We start from the raw sequence: 22,441 nt of genomic DNA, 5'->3' as shown, positions 1-22,441 counted from the left end.
ACTGTCACTGTCACCTCTGTTATTCAAAACTGTGCTGCAAGTTCTAGCCAGAGCAATTCGCCAAGACAAAGAAATAAAAGCTATCCAAATTGGAAAGGAAGAAGTAAAACTGACATTATCTGCAGATGATATGATCTTTTATTTGGAAAATCCTGAAAATCTGACGACGAAGCTACTTGAGCTATACAAAAATTCAGCAGAGTGGTGGGATTTAAAATTAATGCACATAAGTCAGTAATGTTCCTAAACGCCAATAATGACCTAACTGAAGAGGAAATTAAAAAAAAAATTCCCTTCACAATAACAACTAAAAAAATCAAGTACCTAGGAATAAACTTAACCAAGGACATAAAAAACCTCTACCCAGAAAATTACAAAATTTTACTAAAAGAAATAAAAAAGGACCTAAATAGGTCTAAAAATATTCCCTGCTCATGGATAGGAAGACTAAATGTCAATATGTCAATTCTACCCAAACTGATCTACAGATTCAATGCACTTCCAATCAAAATTACAACAACCTACTTTGCAGAGTTGGAAAAGTTAGTTATGAAATTTATTTGGAAGGAAAAGGGGCCTCGAATTGCCAAAAACACCCTAAAAAAGAAGAACAAAGTGGGAGGACTTACACTTGAGAGTTTGAATCCTACATAAAGCCACAGTGGTCAAAACAGCATGGTATTGGCACAAAGACATGATATTGATCAATGGAATTGAATTGAGAGTTCAGAAATAGACCCCCAGATATATGGTCAATTGATTTTTGATAAGGCCCCCAAATACACAGAACTGGGACAGAACAGTCTCTTCAACAAATGTGTCTGGGAGAACTGGATAGCCATAACCAACACAATGAAAAAGGAACCCTACCTCACACCCTATACAAAAATTAACTCACAGTGGATCGAAGACCTCAATATAAGAGACAGCAGAATAAAACTCTTAGGAGATAATATAGGGAAACATCTTCAGGACATAATTATAGGAGGTAGCTTCTTAGACCTTACACCCAAAGCACAAGCAACTGAAGAAAAACTAGATAAATGGGAACTCCTCAAAATCAAAAGCTTCTGTGCCTCAAAAACTTTGTCAAAAAGGTGAAGAGGCAGCCAACTCAATGGCACAAAATATTTGGAAACCATATATCTGATAAGAGACTGATATCCTGCACATATAAAGAAATCCTACAACTTAACAACACTAGTACAAACAGCCCAATTATAAAATGGGCAAGATATGAAAAGGTATTTTTCCAAAGAGGAAATACAAATGCCTAAGAAACACTTGAAAAAATGTTCATCTTCACTAGCTATTAGGGAAATGCAAATCAAAACCACAATGAGATACCATCTCATACCAATAAGAATGGCCACCATTAAACAAACAGGAAACAATAAATGCTGGAGAGGATGTGGAGAAATTGGAATTCTTATTTCATTGCTGGTGGGAATATATAATGGTACAGCCACTGTGGAAGACATTTTGGAGGTTTCTCAGAAAACTAGATATTGAAGTACCCTATGATCCAGCAATTCCACTTCTCGGGATATACCCAGAAGATTTGAAAGCAGTGACAAAACAGACATTTGTACAGTGATATTCACTGCAGCATTGTTCACAACTGCCAAGAGATGGAAACAATCCAAGTGTCCTTCAACAGATGAGTAGATAAACAAAATGTGTTATATGCATACAAGGAAATACTATGCAGCAGTAGGAAGGAACAAGGTACTGAAACATATGGCAACATGGATGAACCTTGAAGATACAAAGCTGAGTGAAATAAGTCAGGCACAAAAGGAGAGATATTGCATGTTACCACTTCTATGAACTCCCTGAACAATGTAAAATCAATGTCTTATAATGCAGAATATTGGGGACCTAGTGATAGACAGAAGCTAGTGAGGGGGAATGATAATCTAATATGTTCAGGTATGTTAATAATGGTGAATTCAAAGATATGGAAATGTATAGGGGTGATGACTGTTAATGGGATTATAAGTATCAGAGCTGTATTGAAGGCAAATACGATTGAAAGGTGTTGTTTCAGGCATATATCCTACAAATCAGCACTACAAATATAGATAGGTGCTTGCATGATATACTTCTAAGGTATGACACTGGTACAGAGAGTTGACAACAGAATTGTATAAGGGAAAAATCTACTTCTAGCATACCAGGGACCATAATTAATAGGAATACCATACTAGTACCACACAAATACTAGGGACAAATAATTAAGGGCTGAAAAGAGCCATGAGGTGTTTTGGGTTGTGAGAATTGTTTAAAATGGAGAGTGATGAGGATTGTACAACTAGGTGAGGATAACGTGAGATATGGATGGATTATCATACATATAACATATATACTATGTGAACTTAGTAACTCCCTACTTTATAAGTCAAGCCCACAATCGTGAGGCTTGCTCTGGTGAAACTTATGGTTGTAAAGGGGAGGCCAAACCCACCTATAATTATGCTTAGGAGTCACCTCCAGAGAACCTCTTTTGTTGCTCAAATGTGGGCTTTCTCTCTAACTCTGCAAATAAATTCATCACCCTCCCCCCAACATGGGACAGGACCTCCAAGGTGAGAGTCTCCCTGGTGACGTGAGACATGGATTCCAGGAATGAGCCTGACCCCGGCATTGAGGGATTGAGCATGCCTTCTGACAACAAAATCAGGTTTCTGTGGCTAAGAGAATTCAAATAGAGTGAAGAGGCTGTCCTGGACATTACTCCTATGCAAGCTTCAGCAAGATATGCCAAATGACCACAGTATGATATGCCCAAGTCAACAGCAGTCCCGAAAACCCTAAAGAATACCTGGATCTTTATCTGAGACTCTATAAATAAAGTCTCACTCACTAAATTTATTCTTCAGAAACTTAAATCCTTCAGAGAACTCCTATGATAGCTAAGTCCCAAATCCCAGAGGCAATAGCCTCTTCAAGAAAATCAACCAGATGTGTCCCCTTTCGTGTAAAGTTGACACCCCGTTTTCAACATGAACAAATTAGGGTGGTCACTGCCTAGACATCCCCAATGTTCCGGTTTGCTAATGCTGCCATCATGCAAAATACCAGAAATGGATTGGCTTTTATAAAGTGGGTTTGTTTGGTTACAAAGTTACAGTCTTAAGGCCATAAAAGTGTCCAAGCTAAGGCGTCAAGAATAGGGTACCTTCACAGAAGAATGGCCGATGGCATCTGGAACACCTCTGTTGTCTGGGAAGGCACGTGGCTGGCATCTTGTTCTTTTGCTCCCAGGTTGTGTTTCAAAATGGCGTTCTCCCAGGACGTTTCTCTCTAGGCGTCTGGAGGTATTCTCTTGGTTTCTCCCAGGCAAACTCTGAAGTAGCAAAAGTCTGTTTTCAATGGCCATCTTCAAAATGTCTCTCTTGGCTGCAGCTCACATAAGGGGTCCACAATTCCAAGCATGTCTTAGCATCAGCATCAGCAAGCAAACATCTAGGTCTGTGTGGCTCTTTTTAAAGTACTCCAGTAAGTCAATCAAGACCCACCCTGAATGGGCAGGGTCACACCTCCATGGAAATTATCTAATCAAAGGTATTACCCACATTTGGGTGGGTCACATCTCCATGGAAACAGCCTAATCCAAAGATTCCAACCTAATCAACACTAAATATGTCTGCTCCCACATAACTGCATTAAAGAACATGGCATTTTGCGGACATAATACATCCAAACCAGCATACCCGAATATCGGGAAAAGTGATTAAACAAGAGGAAGAGACAAGATGGAATTTAACAAAGGAATATGAATACTGAATCTCTATATAATTTTCTTTTTCTTAGTTGCTAGGGTATTAGAATAGCTAGTAGGAAAGAATTGAAATGGTGGAACTGTAACCCATGGCACTCTTTGAAATTTGTTCTATAGCCACTAGTTAAATTGTAATTTGAAAGTTATTGTCTTTTTGTATATATGTTATATTTTACAATAAGGAAATAACTGAAACTATGGTACTGTAACTCATAACATTTTTGGAAATTTCCTACATAACTACTTGTTAAATCATACTTTGAAAGATAATACCTTTTTGTATATATGTTGTATTTCACAATAAGAAAATAATTGAAACTGGAACGGTAACCCAGAATATTCTTTGAAATTTGCTACTTGTTAAATTGCACTTGGAAAGTTATCACTTCTGTGTATATATATTACATTCTGCAATAAAAAATATGATTAAAAAAAAAAGAAAACTGGAGTATATCAGACAAAGAACAGATTTCAGAGTAAAGAATATTACCAGGGATAAAGAAAGTAACTTCGTAATGATGAAAGGATCAATTTATCAAGAGAACATAACAATCCTAAATGTTTATGCATCTAATAAAAGAGCTTCAAAATACACAAAGCAAAAATCATAGAACTGCAAAAAGATGGAGACAAATCCACAATTATTATTGGAGATTTTAACACTCCTCCCTGTGATTGGTAAAACAAATAGGACAGAAAACCACCATAGCTGTAGAAGACTTGAACAACCCTAACCAAATTGACCCAATTAATGTTGATCACCCCAAAACAGCAGAAAACACATTCTTTTTTAATGCTCACAGAACATTCATCAAGGTAGACTGCATTCTAGGCCATAAAACAAATCTAAATAAATTTAAGAGGATTCAAGGATTCAAGTCATACAAAGTATGTCATATGATCACAAAAGAATTAAACTTAAAACTAATACCAGAAAGATATCTGGGAAATCCCTAAATATGTAGAAATTAAACAAGACACTTCTAATAACCCATGGATCAAAGAAAAATTAGAAAATATTTAGAAATGAATGAGCATAAAACACAACATAATAAAATTTATGGAATACAGCTAAATAAAACAGTGTGTATAGGGAAACTTTTATCTTTAAATGTTTTTATTAGAAAAGAAGAAAGGTCTAAAATCAATGATCAACACTTAACTTTAAGAAGCTAAAAAGCAAAGAGCAAATTAAAACCAAAATCAGAAGAAAGATGAAACAAAAGAGCAGAAATCAAAAAAACAAAAACCAGAAAAACAATAGAGAAAATAAATGAAACCAAAAGCTGATTCTTTGAAATGATTAATGAAGTTTATAAATCTCTAGCTAGACTAACCAGGAAACAGAGAGAGACAAATGACCAATGTCAAGAATGAAAGAGAGGTCATCACTCAAGACCCTGCAGACATTAAAAGGATAATAAGGAAATAATGCAAACAACTCTATGCTAATAAATTCAACAGCTTAGATGTAATGGATAAATTTCTTGTAAAAGAGCAACTACTAAAGCTTACTTGATAAGAAACAGATAACCTGACAAGCCTTATACCTGTTAAAGAAATTAAATTTGTAGTTAAAAACTTTCCCACAAAGAAAAGACCAGGCCCAGAAGGCCTTCTTAGTGAGAGCTACCAATGAAGGAAGAAGAAAACAAACAAACAAAAAATACTATACAAAATTTTCCAGAAAATAGAAATGGAAGGAACACTTCCCAATTCGTTGTATGAGACCAGTATTACACATACCAAAACTAGACAAACATATTATGAGAAAAATACAAATATCATTCACGAACATAAAAGCAAAAATCCTTAAGAATATTTTAACATCAAATTCAGTAACATGTAAAAACAATAATACATCAGGGCCAAGTGGGCTTGGTTTGACATCTGAAATACTTCAATGAAATTCACTATATTAACAGAATAAAGGAGAGAAAACCATAGATCATCTCAATAGATGCAGAATAAGCATTTGACAGAATTTAACACACATCGCTAAAAACAACTCTCAGCAATCTAGAAACAAGACGGAAACTTCTTCAACTTTACACAGAAAACAGAGAGAGACAAATGACCAATGTCAAGATGAAAGAGGGGTCATCACTAAAGACCCTACAGACATTAAAAGGATAACAAGGAAATATTGTAAACAACTTTATGCTAAAGTTGTTACCCACAGCTAACATCACACTTAATGATGAAAGACTGCATGAATGCATTTCCCTACAACTGGAAGCAAGTCAACAATATCCACCCTCACCATTTCTATTCAACATTGTATGGAGAGCCTAGCCAGTGTAGTGATGTAAGGAAAAGAAATAAAAGCCATACAGATTGGAAAGGAAGAGATAAAATTGCCTTGATTCGCAGATGATATATTGTGTGTGGAAAATTCTAAGGATTACACAAAAGCTACTAGGACCAGTAAAGTAATTTAGCAAGGACAAAGGATACAAGATCAATATACAAAAACAAATGTATTCATGTACACTGCAAAAAACTGTAAGAAAATAAATCTTTAAAACAGTATTAACAATAGGTTCAACTATCATGAAATACTCAGAGATAAATGCTTTAAAATGTGTGCAAGACCTTTACTCTGAAACTACAAAACACTGCTGAGGAAAGTTAAAGAACATTTAAATAAATGGAGAGTGAGATGGTTAGGTTCATGTGTCAACTTGGCCAGGTGATGGTACCCAGCTGTCTGGTCAAGCAAGCACTGGCCTAACAATTGCTGCAAGGACATTTGTGGCTGTTTAATAAACCAACAGGCTGGTTTATTAAATTATCAATCAGTTGGCTGCAGCTGTGACTGATGACTCAGCGAAGGGCATGTCTTCCACAATGAGAGAATGCAACTGGCTGGATTTAATCCAATTAATTAATTGAAGACTTATAAGGGAGACAGATGGAGGACCTTCACTTCTTCTTTGGCTGCCCAGTGAAGCATTTCCTGAGGAGTTCGTTGAAGTTGCCGGTTTGTTTCCTGAGGAGTTCACTGGACATCTTCCTTGGAATTGACAGTTTGCTGACCGCCCTACAGAATTTGGACTCATGCATACCCACAGTCGCATGAGTCACTTTTATAAATTTTATAGTCATAGATACCTCTCATTGATTCTGTTTCCCTAGAGAATCCTAACTAATACAGAGAGAAATACCATTTTCACAGATTGGATGCTGTAATATTGTTAAACTGTCAACTCCCTCCAAATTTATCTTCAGTTTTAACTCAATCCCACTCAAAATCCCTGAAGACTTTTTGGTATTGATAAGCTGATTCTAAAATTTATATGGAAATTCAAAGGACTCAAAATACCCAAGACAATTTTTATGTAGAATAAAATCAAGGACTTAAACTATTTGATTTCAAGACCTAATACAACACTGCAGTAATAAATACAGCTTGTTATAGGCATAAGGGCAGACATATAAAGTAGAACAGAATAGTCCAGAAATAGAACCACACATATATGGTCAACTGATTTTCCATAAAGGTTCCAAGTCTTTTCAACAAATAGTGTTGGAACAATTGGGGAAAAAAATGAACCTTGACTCCTCCTTCACATCATACACAAAAATTTACTCAAAATGGATCAAAAGAAAATAAAAAGGCAAGCCACAGACTGTGAAAATATTCACAATATATATATCTGACAAAGGATTTACATGTAGAATATATTTTAAAAATCTTACAAAGCAATTAATGTGGCAACTCAATTTTTTAAAAAACGAATTAAGTATCTGAATAGATACTTTACCAAAGAAGATATACAAATGGCCAAGTATCACATGAAACTAGGCTCAACATCATTAGTCATCAGGAAATGTAAATTGAAACTGCAATAGGTGACCTGGAATTTAGCAATGGATTCTTAGATATGACACAAAAGTATAAGCAACAAAAGAAACAACAGATAAATATGACTTCATCAAAATTAAAAACTTTTGTGCATCACAGGACATGACCAAGAAGGTGAAAAGACAACCTGCAGAATGGGAGAAAATAGTTGGAAACCATATATTGGATAAGAGCTTAATATCCAGAATATATGAAGAACTTTTGCAATACAACAACAAAACGATAGACAACCCAATTAAGAAATGGGCAAAGGACTTGAACAGACATATTTTCCAAAGAGGATATACAAATGGCCAATAAGCATGTGAAAAGTGCTCAGCATCATTACCCATCAGGGAAATGCAAATCAAAACCACAATGAGATACAACTTCACACCCACAAGGATGGCTTTTTAATGGAAAACAACAAGTAATAGAAAACAACAAGTAATGGAGAAGATGTGGAGAAATTAGAACTCTAGCATATTGTTGGTGGGAATGTAAAATGGCATAGCCACTGTGGAAAGCAACATTGCAATTCCTCAAAATAGAGAATTACCTTATGATCCAGAAATTTCACTGCTTCGTATATACCCAAAGAAAGTAAAAACAGGGTCTCAAACAGATACTTGTACACTAGTGTTCTTAGAAGGATTATTTACAATAGCCAAAAAGTAGAAACATTTTTGTCCATTAACAAATAAATAGAAAAACAAAATATGGTTCATACACACAGTCAAATATTACTTGGTTATAAGACAGAATGAAGCTCTGAGACATGCTGCAACATGGATGAACCTTGAAAACATTATGCTGAGTGAAAGCAGCAAGGCACATAAGGACAAACATTGTATGATGTCACAAATTTGGAGGGATAGAAGGTAGACTAGAGGTTACCAGGGAATGGGGTTGGAGGGATTTTTTTTTTATTAGTGCAGTTGTAGGTTTACAGAAAAATCATGCAGAAAGTACAGTTCCCATAACCCTCCCTTGTGGTCCCCACCCCCCCACCCACAGAGTTTTCCCTATTATTAACATTTTGGGTTAGTGTGGTACCTTCATTACAATTGCTGAACCAATATTATTGTAATTATATTATTAACTACAGTCCATAGTTTACATTAGGGTTCACCCCCTGTGTTGCACTATTCTATGGGTGTTTTGTTTTTTTTTTCAAATTTTGATTTTGGTAACACATATACAACATGAAATTTCCCATTTTAATCACATCGAAGTATACAGTTCAGTGGTATTAAAAAAAAATATGGAATGCTTCACAAGTTTGTGCATCATCCTTTCACAGAGACTAATCTTCTCTGTGTAGTTCCAATTTTAGTATGTGTGTGCTGAAGTGAGCATGAAGGAGGAGTTTTTTGCTTGGTGGGTATAGAGTGTTTACAAATAAAAATTAAAAAAATAAAATAAAGACTTACAATACCAATTGTTGGTGAGGATATGGAGCAACTCAAATTCTCATATATGGCTGGTGGGAACATAATATGGTATAACCATGTTGAAAAACAGTTTGGTAGTTTCTAATAATGTTAAATATACACTGACCATTTGACCCAGGATTCCACTCCTAGGTATTTATCCAAGAGAAATATAAACATATTTTGCACAAAGCTTTCTACACAGATTTTCATAGCAGCTTTATTCATGATAGTCTCAAACTGGAAACAACTCAAATGTTCATCAAAAGGAGAATGGAGAAACAAATTCTGGTATAACTAATCAATGGAATATTACTCAGCAATAAAAAGGAATGAATACTTACAGGTAAAAACATGAATGAATTTTGAATATATAGACACAAAAGGGTACATACTGTATAATGAATATGAAATCCAAGAAAAGGCAGTGATAGAAAGTGGTTCCCTGAGGTCAGGGTGGATAGGGGAATTGACCAGGAAAGGGCACATGGGAGCTTTTCAGATGGAGGGAAAGGTTTCATGTCTTGATTGTAGTGGTGGTTACATGGGTATATATATTTGTCACATCTCATACAACTGTTACATAAAATGAACAAATTTTTGTATGAATTATATTTCAATAAGGATTAGAAAATTACAATACAAAAAATGGAATTATAACTTTTAAAATAAATTGTTAAAAAAAAACTATAAAATAAAATAAATTGTTGGGCTACACTTAAAAAAATATGCACCACATATGTGTTTACCAAATTACTCCTTCAAGCATCCTTCCATTCATTCTGATAAAATATTTACTGAAGGGCCTCCTATGTGCCAAACACTGAACTACGCTTTGGGGATACAGCAGCAAACAAAACAAATCTCTGCCCTCACAGAGCTTACATCTAGTGGGGGAGGAGGACAATAACAAAATAAAAAAGCATATGCTATGTTAGATTATGGCAAGGCTCAGGTGAAAATAAAGGCAGCAAGGTCAGGGTGAGGGAGGTATTCGCAATGTCAGATAGGATTGCTAGGGAAGGCCTCACTGAAAAGGTGACACTTGAGGAAAGAACTAAGCAGAGGGGTCCAGGAACAGCAGAAGGCTGGTGTGGGCGGAGTGGATAAGCAGGTAGGGGAGGTGGTGAAAGGTTATGGTGGTCTGGATTATGCAGGGCCTTGTAGGCCACTGTGCTTACTCTGAGATGTGGGAAGGCACTGTGGGGTTCTGAGCAGAGGACTGACAGCATCTGACTTCCATTTTAACAAGATCCCTCAGGTCGATGTGTGGAGAAGACTCAAGGAGAGCAAGAGCAGAAACAGGGAGACCAGTGACCAGTTAGGAAGTCAATGCAACAATGCAGCTAAGAGCTGATGTGGTCACACTTGGGCCTGGGTAGAAGCAGTGAAGATCAATTTTTGGGTATGTTTTAAAAGTTCAGCCAATAGAATTTGCTATGGACCAGGTGTGAGTATGGACAGAAGAGTCAGTGATGACTTCAAGATTGTCATTTACCGAGAAGACTACAGGCATGTTTGGCTGGGGCTCAGGAATCAGTTTTAACATGTAAAGTTTGAGATTCCTAGTAGACATCCAAGTGAAGGTATTCAAATAGTCAGCTGGAAACACAAGGCTTAAGTTCAAGGGAGACCACAATGAGATACCACTTCAGAGCCATTAGAATGACTATGATAAAAAAGATAACAAGTGTTGGTGAGGATGTGGAGAAACTGGAACCTTCATACACTTCTGGTGGAAACATAAAATAGTACAGCTGCTATTGAAAACAGTCTGATGGCTCCTCAAAAAGGTTAAAAAAATACATACCAATTCCTCTTCTAGGCATCTACCCAAGAGAAATGAAAACATCTGTCCACACAAAAACTTGTACATGATTGTTCATGGCAGTCTTTTCAAAATAGTCAAAAAACGGAAATAACCCAAATGTCCATCAACTGGTGAATGAATAAATAAAATGTAGCATATCCATAAAATGGAATATTATTTGGCAATAAAAGGAATGAGATACTGATTATCTGTTACAACATGGTGAACCCTGAAAACATTATGCTAAGCGAAACAAGCCAGATGCAAAGGCCACATACTCTATGATTTCATCCATGTATGAGTTATATCCAGAATAGATGAGTCTACAGAGACAGAAAATAGTTCAGTGGTTGACAGGGGCGAGGGGGGGGGAGAATAGGGAGTGACTGCTAATGGTTATACAGTTTCTTTTGGGGATGATGAAAATGCTCTAAAATTGATTGTGATGGTTGCACAACTGTGAATACACTAAAAACCATTGACTTGTACACTTGAAATGGGGGCATGTATGGTAAAAGCAGTTTAAAAAAAAAGCTCAAGGAAGCATTCCAGCTGGAGATGTAAAATTTGAGGTTCATCAGCATACTCACAGTACACATAACAACAACCCTTGATGACTTCGCCCAAGGTTGCGATACACAAGAAAAACAGAAGTGGTCCAAGGACTGAGCCCCCATGCCCTTCAACATTAGAGGTAAAGAGATGACAAGGAATCAGCAAAGGAGACAAGATTAATGACAGAGGCAGGAAGAAAACTAGGTGAGTATGTGTGCTGGTTTGAATGTATTATGTCCCCCAGAAAAAGCCATATTCTTTGATGCAATCTTGTGGGACAGACATATTAGTGGGGATTAAGTTGGAATGTTTGGATTAGGTTGTTTGCATGGAAATGTGCCCCACCCAACTGTAGGTGATAACTCTGATGAGATATTTCCATGGAGGCACGGCCCCACCCATTCAGGGTGGGCCTTGATCAGTGGAGCCATATAAATGAGCTGACAAACAGAAGGAACACAGTGCAGCTGTGAGTGACGTTTTGAAGAGGAGCTACAGCCAAGAGGGACACTTTGAAGAATGCACAAGAGCTGAGAGTAGCTGCAGGTGAGAGACAGTTTGAAGACGGCTGTTGAAAGCAGACTCTTGCTCCAGAGAAGCTAAGAGAGGACAAACACCCTAAGAGCAACTAAGAGTGACATTTTGAGGAACTGCAGCCTAGAGAGGAACGTCCTGGGAGAAAGCCATTTTGAAATGAGAACTTTGGAGCAGATGCCAGCCATGTGCCTCCCCAGCTAACAGAGATTTTGCGGACACCACTGGCCATTCTCCAGTGAAGGTACCTGATTGTTGATGTGTTGCCTTGGACACTTTATGGCCTTAAGACTGTAACTTTGTAACCAAATAACCCCCCTTTTATAAAAGCCGATCCATTTCTGGTGATTTGCATTCTGGCAGCATTAGCAAACTAGAACAGTATGGTATCCTAGAAGCAAGTGAACAAAGTGTTTCAAAGAGAAGGGCGTGATCAGCTGTGTCAAACACAGATGTCTTTCACATAAGTTGAGGACTAAGAATGGGCTACTGGATTTAGCAACAAGGTCCTAAGTGACCTTGATAAAAAGTAGTTTCAACTGGGTGGTGAGGGTAAATAAATACCTGATTAGAGTGGGTTTGAGGAGAATAGAAGGAAAAAATCAGAAGAGCAAGAAAAAAGAACTCTTAGGAATTCTGCTATAAAAGGAAGTAGAAAAATGGGGGTAACATCTGGAGGGGAAGTGGAATCAAGAGGTTTTATCTGTCATTGTTGCTACTGTTTTTGAGATCGAAGAAATACTAGCATGTTTGTGTGCTGACAGGAATGTGCCACCAAAGCAGCAACATTTTAGGAGAGAGGGAAGGAAGGCTGCTCTTGACAAGGCAAGTGGGAATGAAGTCCAGTGCTCAAGAGGAGGCCTTGGACCTTGCTTGGAGCATGGGCAGCTCATACCCAGATATAGGAAAGGGGGAAAGAGTGGATATGCAAGTAGGTGGTTAGATACTGTGGTAAGTGCTGGTGGGAGTTCTCTTCTAACTTCTGTTTCTCAATGAAATAGGAAGTTCATCAGCAAAGGCTGAGAAAGCAGTTTCAGAAAGAGGAAGGTTGTAAAGTCCTCTAGGAGGGTAGGAGAATGAATGGGCTAGGGAGATGCAGCAGGGTTTCCAGGCAGCATTGGGGGCCCACTTGAGATTTATGATCATGAGTTCAGAGTGAAGCAGGTGAATATACTTGTGTGTTTCCTCCAGCCATGCTTAGTGGCTCCGGAATATACACCCAGAGTAGGCAGAGATTTGGATTTAACCAGAGTTGTGATTTAACCAAACAAGTGTGACAAAGTAAAAGAGGGGCAAGGGAGTTAAGGGTATATTACATGAGGTAGTGTTTATAACGACTGACTAGGGGACTTAAATTATTTAAGAAGGGGAATAAGGGCCGAAGGGGGTGAGAGACAGAAAGAAGGAAAAAGGATCAATGTCATGGTTTATTAATTTTTTTGGGGTATGGTAGGAACATATTGGAAGCAAAGTAGTTATTTTAGGTTATTTGTTTTCCTTAATCCATTGCTTTGTTTGAAATGTTGTGGGGTTTTTTTGGTTGTTGTTTGCCTGTTTGTTTTTAATTTTTTGATAAACAAAGTTAAAAAATTGAAAAAAATCAGTAGAAAAATGGGAGTAAAAACTAAATGACAAATAGGGTGGGATGGGGGGATGGTTTGGGTATTCTCTTTTCAGTTTTATTTTTTATTCTTATTCTGATTCTTTCTGATGTAAGGAAAATGTTCAGAAATAGACTGTGGTGATGAACGCATAACTATATGATCATACTGTGAACAGTTGGTTGTATACCATGGATGACTGTATGGTTTGTGAATATATTTCAATAAAACTGAATTTAAAAAAAAAAAAAAAAAAAAAGGATCAATGTCAGACTGTGTTAGGTCCTACTGGGGTCAAAGAATGTTGAAAGGATTGGTGATGTAAGAAAGAGCAGAAAAATGCAGTCACAGGTGGCAACTCTTATGGTTAACATGATAGAGAAATGTGTTTTATTTCTCCACCATTTTATGAGACTACAAAGAATGCTGTAGTCTTATGAATGGTAGGGAGGCTGTAGAGCTGAAAAGGAGTCCTATAATTTAATTTCTGATGCCCATACTGATGGCAATTTAATAAGAACATAAGGAGATGCCATTTATTAGAGTTACATCACTTTCTAGCTATGTGACATTGGACAAGTTCTCTAAACTCTTTGGTACAGTTTCCTTATCTGTAAAATGGGGGTGATAACAGTACCTATCTCACAGGGTGAAGATGGAAAAGATTAATATATATTAAGCAATTAGAATTGTGCCTGACATTTAAACTTAGCATTAAATAAATGTCTGCTAGAGAAATATTGTTTCACTTACTACTGCTGGTTATGCTTCATCATGTTCCTTTTTCAAAAAAGATGCAATAACCAACAAAAACAGACTGTTATAAAGGCAAAAACCTCAATAGGGAAGAGTTCAAGATACAGGAATTAAGCCTGGCTGAAGCTCAAATCATTACAGAATTTTTCCAAGTACTTTTCCCCATCTGTTCCTGTTTGTCCACTTTTGGGGAAATGGGGAAAAGGACACATGCCATCCAAAGGTGCTTTGAGCTCACTGGCAGTCTATAAATAGCGACCTCACTGATGGTGATGGGGTCAACTTCATTCTAAACTCTATTTCCAGATTCTGTGCCAGTGCCTTCACTTCTTGCCCACATGGTTGACCTCAGTCACGTATTAAAAAAAAAAACTTAGGAAAGGGTGCTATTTCTTACCTAGGAATATTTCACATGTACATTTAGGAACAGACCAGAGTCCTTTCACAAGTCAAACAGATGCTCAGTTCCTGGACATTTCATTACTCCATAGGTCACTGGAGGAGGGAGGAGAATTGAAAGACTTGCCTGCCTGTCACCTGACAGCAATACCAACTGGGCCACTGTTGGAACCAATCCCACGCGGGACTCCTCTGTGGTACACAATCTCAGACAGATGTCCAGGCCCCAACAGATTGCTGCAAGCCCCTCCAGCACACTGCCTGTTGGACAGTTTCTGTTGGCAGCACCCAAGAAAGCAAAAGCATCCGGCTGAGTGCAGAGCCACGATCAGCTGCCTCTTAAAGACCCAACTGAAAATGCTCCTCCTCCTACTGCACAGCCCTTTCTTGTAGAGCTGCTCAGACTGTGGGTCCGAGTTAAAAATGTCTCATGCTCTAGTCCAGTCATTGGCAAGAACAATCATCCCACCAGAAAGAAAAATGGGAGGAAGCAGTGAACTCTTGAACTAGTTAGACATATTTGCAGTGCTTCAGAGTTGAAGGCTGGGAAAAAACAAGGGCTCCTATGAAACCTGTCACCTAGTATTATTTATTTACCAAATGCCCTCTGCAGTTGGGGCCCAGCTCTGGGCTCTTTCTAGCTTTTAACTGAACTTTCTCTAAAAACCACCTAAAGGTATAGAAGGAGCTATGTGATCTTTCCCTGTAGAATTCTTACAACAACTTACAGAGAAGTTTTGACAAAATACTAGAATGGTCTGTCTGGCAAAGAGGTAAAAGGGTAAAAGAGCACTTTGGGGCAAATTTCTTGGGCAATAACTCAATTTATCATGACTTCACCTAAACAGACACAATAACTAGTGGGTAGAGGTGTGAGATTTGCTGTGAATAGCTTCCACTTCTAGGTACAAGTTTCTGGCAATTACAACAGAGACAAAAACAAAACAAAATCCACACTGGTGCAAATGGAACAATATGGAATGATGAAAAAAACATCAAATAAAAAAGTGAAGTTGCAAAACAATAAGCCTAATATGATCTGAACTGCTTTATACACATCCATTCATACACAGGCAAAAATCTAGAGATATACATACCAAAGGGATCATGGGGAACTTGTGCTTTCTACATTGTTTGAAATCTCTACAATGAATATTCTGATTACCTTTGTGATCAGAAAAAAAACAGAAGAAATCTTGCATCCAGATTTGCTTAAAAAACAAAAGAGGAGACTGATTTGGAAACCACAAAGGGCGGTTACTTTTGTTTCTGCAGTTCATCCCTTTTCAACTTCTGCTAGCGCATTTTTTAACAACTTTTTCCTTTCTTCTACAAATGCAGCCTCTGAATCTCTTTCTAAAACCCTCCCAGTCATCTTACAAGCCATCTTCTTCTTTCAGACTAATGTCTTCCAGAAAGCCAACTACAGGTCATCTTTGCCAACCCTACAAAAATCTCCAGAATGAAGTAAGTATTGACGCCTTTTCTTCTACAAATTACCTTTATCTTCACCCCTAAATCATCACCATCCTTCTTTACGTGAGTATCTTCACTGAACAACTTCTACTTAGGCAACTACTCTGCCATGGGCCATAAACACCCAAAACAGATGTTTAGAAAAGACTTTCTCAACTAACACATTTGGCACGTTAACAGGAACTCTGCAATCAGCAATAATACTCCTTCTCTGAAGAGCAAACTCCCTAGCAAGAGAAAGTAAATAAATTTAGTCTCCTGCCTATTCAGCTGGTTATTATGGGCTGTGGGTACTTGGAGCACTGTGTTGAGGAGGATTCTGAGTCTGTGGAGGGCTCCAGGATAACGAGTAAAGGAAGTTTAAGCAACGTCTGCCTCAGGCAAGAAACAAGAGTAGGGCCAATGAACCTTCTCCGTGTAACCCGTCAGCTAGGGCTGGCGTGACTTACACCATTTTTAGTCTTGGTATAACTCTAGTGCAGTCACTGTGAAATGTTTATTTGAAGAAGGTGTGGATTTGTGCATGGGGGGGAGGGTGGTAGTGCTAGAGATATATTTCTTTTCTTGAGAACCTTTAACTGTTTTATAGCAACTTAAAGGAAAATGAGATGGCAAGGGGATGGAGAGAGAAGATTTCATCCCAAGGAATTTCCAACCTGAGTCAAATTTCATATAATAAAGACCATGGAGTGATTTTCTCCAGTCACCTCACAAACTCATGCTCCCTATTATCAGTTTAATCACAGTTGATAAAATCAAGAAACTGTGCAGAAATTTTTCTCCATGTTCCCTAACGCTTATTTAACATCAGGGATTCATTCTCTTTTCTATTTATGTGGCTGCCCCTCTTCCCAGTGTACCAAATTACAGGTAAGACAAAGGGGCTTAGGTATAGCATCTCATCTCATAAATCATTCTTGAACATGATGCTCTCTTTAAATACATCCTATAAAGAAATGGTACTCTAAAGAAAGTCTTATAGGTTCTGGACATCAACAGGTTCACTTGATCCATTTTCTGAAATTATACATTTACCAATTCTCTATCAACTGTAAGAATACTATGGAAGAATCTAGAATAGCACTGTCCAATAGAACTTTCTACAATGATGGAAATGTTCTATATCTATGCTGTCCACTTGCCATAAAAGGCTACTGAGCACTTAAAATGTGGCTGTGTGACTGAGAAACAGAATTTTTTTTATTTTAATTTAAATTTAAATGTAGCAATGTATTGCTAATCACTACTGTATAGTGCAGTCTAGAAGAAGACAGAGAATAAATCCAGCTTCCCTAGAAAATGGAAAGCTCTAAAAGTTTATCTAGGTACAGAGGAAGAGTTAAGCCTTCTGTTATCATAGAAACACATCCTTGCCACAGCTGTGAGCCCCCAAGAGGTACAATGCTAAAAGGTTTCCCTACATGACTCAGGAGCTGCTCTTCCTCTGGGAGTGGAAAACAAAACAATGATGGGCTTCCAGCTTTCTGCCCCCTTGTTCAGTTCTTGAGAACAGTATAATGCCAGGGTGATACAGCTTCATGGAATTTTTGAGCCGGAAGAGAACTTACAGAAAGCAGCAGGGCAGCCCCACTTACTTTCCCAAAGAGGAAAACTAGAACCTTGGAAGTAAGGGGATTCAATCATTGTTGTTTCAATGTTATACACAATGGAAGTCAATGCAGTAAACAACCCACCAAATTATTCCAAGTGTTTCAAAATGTAGTTCACAGAAATAACAAAACTTGGTGGATGGGCTACAGAGCAGATAAAGAAAGAATCAGTGTATTGGGAAGGTAGATATGAGAAATTACCTAGAGTGCAGTATACAAGATAAAGAGTTAGAAAAGAAGAGAATTTTAAAATATTATTAGGTATTAAAAATGTATTAATTATTAAAAATATAAAGAATATAAAGAGAAATGAAGGATGGAATACAAAGGTCCAATATATGACTTCTCAGAATTCCAAAAGAGATGGGAGAGAATAAAAGAAAGGCAAAATTTGAAGGGATAAATGGCTAAGAATTCCTCAAATGCTTTGAAAGACATGAAATCTTAGATTCAAGAAGGACGAACATAAAGGAAATAATAAAAATAAAGCAAACCCTAAACACTTCATAGTGAACCCAAAGAACACCACAGACAAAGAGAAGATATAGGAGGAGGCGGGGCAACATGGCGGACTGCTGAGCTGTATGTTTTAGTTACTCCTCCAGGAAAGTAGGTAGAAAGCCAGGAACTGCGTGGACTGGACACCACAGAGCAATCTGACTTTGGGCATACTTCATACAACACTCATGAAAACGTGGAACTGCTGAGATCAGCGAAATCTGTAAGTTTTTGCAGCCAGGGGACCCGCGCCCCTCCCTGCCAGGCTCAGTCCCGTGGGACGAGGGGCTGTCAGCTCCGGGAAGGAGAAGGGAGAACTGCAGTGGCAGCCCTTATCAGAAACTCATTCTACTGATCCAAACTCCAACCATAGATAGACTGAGACCAGACACCAGAGAATCTGAGAGCAGCCAGCCCAGCAGAGAGGAGACAGGCATAGAAAAAAAAAACAACACGAAAAACTCCAAAATAAAAGCGGAGGATTTTTGGAGTTCTGGTGAACATAGAAAGGGGAAGGGCAGAGCTCAGGCCCTGAGGCGCATATGCAAATCCCGAAGAAAAGCTGATCTCTCTGCCCTGTGGACCTTTCCTTAATGGCCCTGGTTGCTTTGTCTCTTAGCATTTCAATAACCCATTAGATCTCTGAGGAGGGCCCTTTTTTTTTTTTTTTTATCCTTTTTTCTTTTTCTAAAACAATTACTCTAAGAAGCCCAATACAGAAAGCTTCAAAGACTTGGAATTTGGGCAGGTCAAGTGAAGAGCAGAACTAAGAGAGCTCTGAGACAAAAGGCAATAATCCAGTGGCTGAGAAAATTCACTAAACACCACAACTTCCCAAGAAAAGGGGGGTGTCTGCTCACAGCCATCATCCTGGTAGACAGGAAACACTCCTGCCCATCGCCAGCCACATAGCCAAGAGCTGCCCCAGACAACCCAGTGTGATGGAAGCGCTTCAAATAACAGGTATACACCACAAAACTGGGCGTGGACATTAGCCTTCCCTACAACCTCAGCTGATTGTCCCAGAGTTGGGAAGGTGGAGCAGTGTGAATTAACAAAGCCCCATTCAGCCATCATTTCAGCAGACTGGGAGCCTCCCTACACAGCCCAGCAGCCCAGAACTGCCCTGGGGGGACGGCACTCACCTGTGACATAGCACAGTCATCCCTCAACAGAGCACCTGGGGTGCACAGCCTGGAAGAGGGGCCCACTTGCAAGTCTCAGGAGCCATACGCCAATACCAAGGACTTGTGGGTCAGTGGCAGAGACAAACTGTGGCAGGACTGAACTGAAGGATTAGACTATTGCAGCAGCTTTAAAACTCTAGGATCACCAGGGAGATTTGATTGTTAGGGCCACCCCCTCTCCCTGACTGCCCAGAAACACGCCCCATATACAGGGCAGGCAACACCAACTACACACGCAAGCTTGGTACATCAATTGGACTCAACAAGACTCACTCCCCCACTCAACAAAAAGGCTAAGCAGGGGAGAACTGGCTTGTGGAGAACAGGTGGCTTGTGGACGCCATCTGCTGGTTAGTTAGAGAAAGTGTACTCCACGAAGCTGTAGATCTCATAAATTAGAGATAAGGACTTCAATTGGTCTACAAATCCTAAAAGAACCCTATCAAGTTCAGCAAATGCCACGAGGCCAAAAACAACAGAAAATTATAAAGCATATGAAAAAACCAGACGATATGGATAACCCAAGCCCAAGCACCCAAATCAAAAGTTCAGAAGAGACACAGCACCTAGAGCAGCTACTCAAAGAACTAAAGATGAACAATGAGACCATAGTACGGGATACAAAGGAAATCAAGAAGACCCTAGAAGAGCATAAAGAAGACAGTGCAACACTAAATAAAAAAATGGATGCTCTTATGGAAATTAAAGAAACTGTTGACCAAATTAAAAAGATTCTGGACACTCATAGTACAACAGTAGAGGAAGTTGAACAACGAATCAGTGACCTGGAAGATGACAGAATGGAAAATGAAAGCATAAAACAAAGAATGGGGAAAAAATTTGAAAAAATCGAAATGGACCTTAGGGATATGATAGATAACATGAAACGTCCGAATATAAGACTCATTGGTGTCCCAGAAGGGGAAGAAAAGGGTAAAGGTCTAGGAAGAGTATTCAAAGAAATTGTTGGGGAAAACTTCCCAAATCTTCTAAACAACATAAATACACAAATCATAAATGCTCAGCGAACTCCAAATAGAATAAATCCAAATAAACCCACTCTGAGACATATACTGATCACACTGTCAAACACAGAAGAGAAGGAGCAAGTTCTGAAAGCAGCAAGAGAAAAGCAATTCACCACATACAAAGGAAACAGCATAAGACTAAGTAGTGACTACTCAGCAGCCACCATGGAGGCGAGAAGGCAGTGGCACGATATATTTAAAATTCTGAGTGAGAAAAATTTCCAGCCAAGAATACTTTCTCCAGCAAAGCTCTCCTTCAAATTTGAGGGACAGCTTAAATTTTTCACAGACAAACAAATGCTGAGAGAATTTGCTAACAAGAGACCTGCCCTACTGGAGATACTCAAGGGAGCCCTACAGACAGAGAAACAAAGAAAGGACAGAGAGACTTGGAGAAAGGTTCAGTACTAAAGAGATTCGGTATGGGTACAATAAAGGATAGTAATAGACAGAGGGGAAAAATATGACAAACATAAACCAAAGGATAAGATGGCTGATTCAAGAAATGCCTTCACGGTTATAACGTTGAATGTAAATGGATTAAACTCCCCAATTAAAAGATATAGATTCGCAGAATGGATCAAAAAAAATGAACCATCAATATGTTGCATACAAGAGACTCATCTTAGACACAGGGACACAAAGAAACTGAAAGTGAAAGGATGGAAAAAAATATTTCATGCAAGCTACAGCCAAAAGAAAGCAGGTGTAGCAATATTAATCTCAGATAAAATAGCCTTCAAATGCAGGGATGTTTTGAGAGACAAAGAAGGCCACTACATACTAATAAAAGGGGCAATTCAGCAAGAAGAAATAACAATTGTAAATGTCTATGCACCCAATCAAGGTGCCACAAAATACATGAGAGAAACACGGGCAAAACTAAAGGAAGCAATTGATGTTTCCACAATAATTGTGGGAGACTTCAACACATCACTCTCTCCTACAGATAGATCAACCAGACAGAAGACCAATAAGGAAATTGAAAACCAACACAATCTGATAAATGAATTAGATTTAACAGGCATATACAGGACATTACATCCCAAATCACCAGGATACACATACTTTTCTAGTGCTCACGGAACTTTCTCCAGAATAGATCATATGCTGGGACATAAAACAAGCCTCAATACATTTAAAAAGATTGAAATTATTCAAAGCACATTCTCTGACCACAATGGAATACAATTAGAAGTCAATAACCATCAGAGACTTAGAAAATTCACAAATACCTGGAGGTTAAACAACACACTCCTAAACAATCAGTAGGTTAAAGAAGAACTAGCAAGAGAAATTGCTAAATATATAGAGACGAATGAAAATGAGAACACAACATACCAAAACCTATGGGATGCAGCAAAAGCAGTGCTAAGGGGGAAATTTATAGCACTAAACGCATATATTAACAAGGAAGAAAGAGCCAAAATCAAAGAACTAATGGATCAACTGAAGAAGCTAGAAAATGAACAGCAAACCAATCCTAAACCAAGTACAAGAAAAGAAATAACAAGGATTAAAGCAGAAATAAATGACACAGAGAACAAAAAAACAATAGAGAGGATAAATATCACCAAAAGTTGGTTCTTTGAGAAGATCAACAAGATTGACAAGCCCCTAGCTAGACTGACAAAATCAAAAAGAGAGAAGACCCATATAAACAAAATAATGAATGAAAAAGGTGACATAACTGCAGATCCTGAAGAAATTAAAAAAATTATAAGAGGATGCTATGAACAACTGTATGGCAACAAACTGGATAATGTAGAGGAAATGGACAATTTCCTGGAAACATATGAACAACCTAGACTGACCAGAGAAGAAATAGAAGACCTCAATCAACCCATCACAAGCAAAGAGATCCAATCAGTCATCAAAAATCTTCCCACAAATAAATGCCCAGGGCCAGATGGCTTCACAGGG

General features: G+C 38.2%; 1 protein-coding gene and 1 pseudogene across 3 annotated transcripts in view; both read right to left on the bottom strand.

The window, feature by feature from the left end:
* ZNRF1 (zinc and ring finger 1) overlaps positions 1-22,441 on the bottom strand; it is a 123,557-nt gene that overhangs the window by 76,914 nt on the left and 24,202 nt on the right. The gene's annotated exons all lie outside the window — the stretch shown is intronic.
* LOC119519070 lies at positions 8,890-8,990 on the bottom strand (annotated as a pseudogene).

This window comes from Choloepus didactylus, chromosome 22, assembly GCF_015220235.1.
Source record: "Choloepus didactylus isolate mChoDid1 chromosome 22, mChoDid1.pri, whole genome shotgun sequence".
NCBI lineage: Eukaryota > Metazoa > Chordata > Mammalia > Pilosa > Megalonychidae > Choloepus > Choloepus didactylus.
Note: the sequence above shows the minus strand (reverse complement) of the source record. Positions and strands in the feature narration are given on the sequence as shown.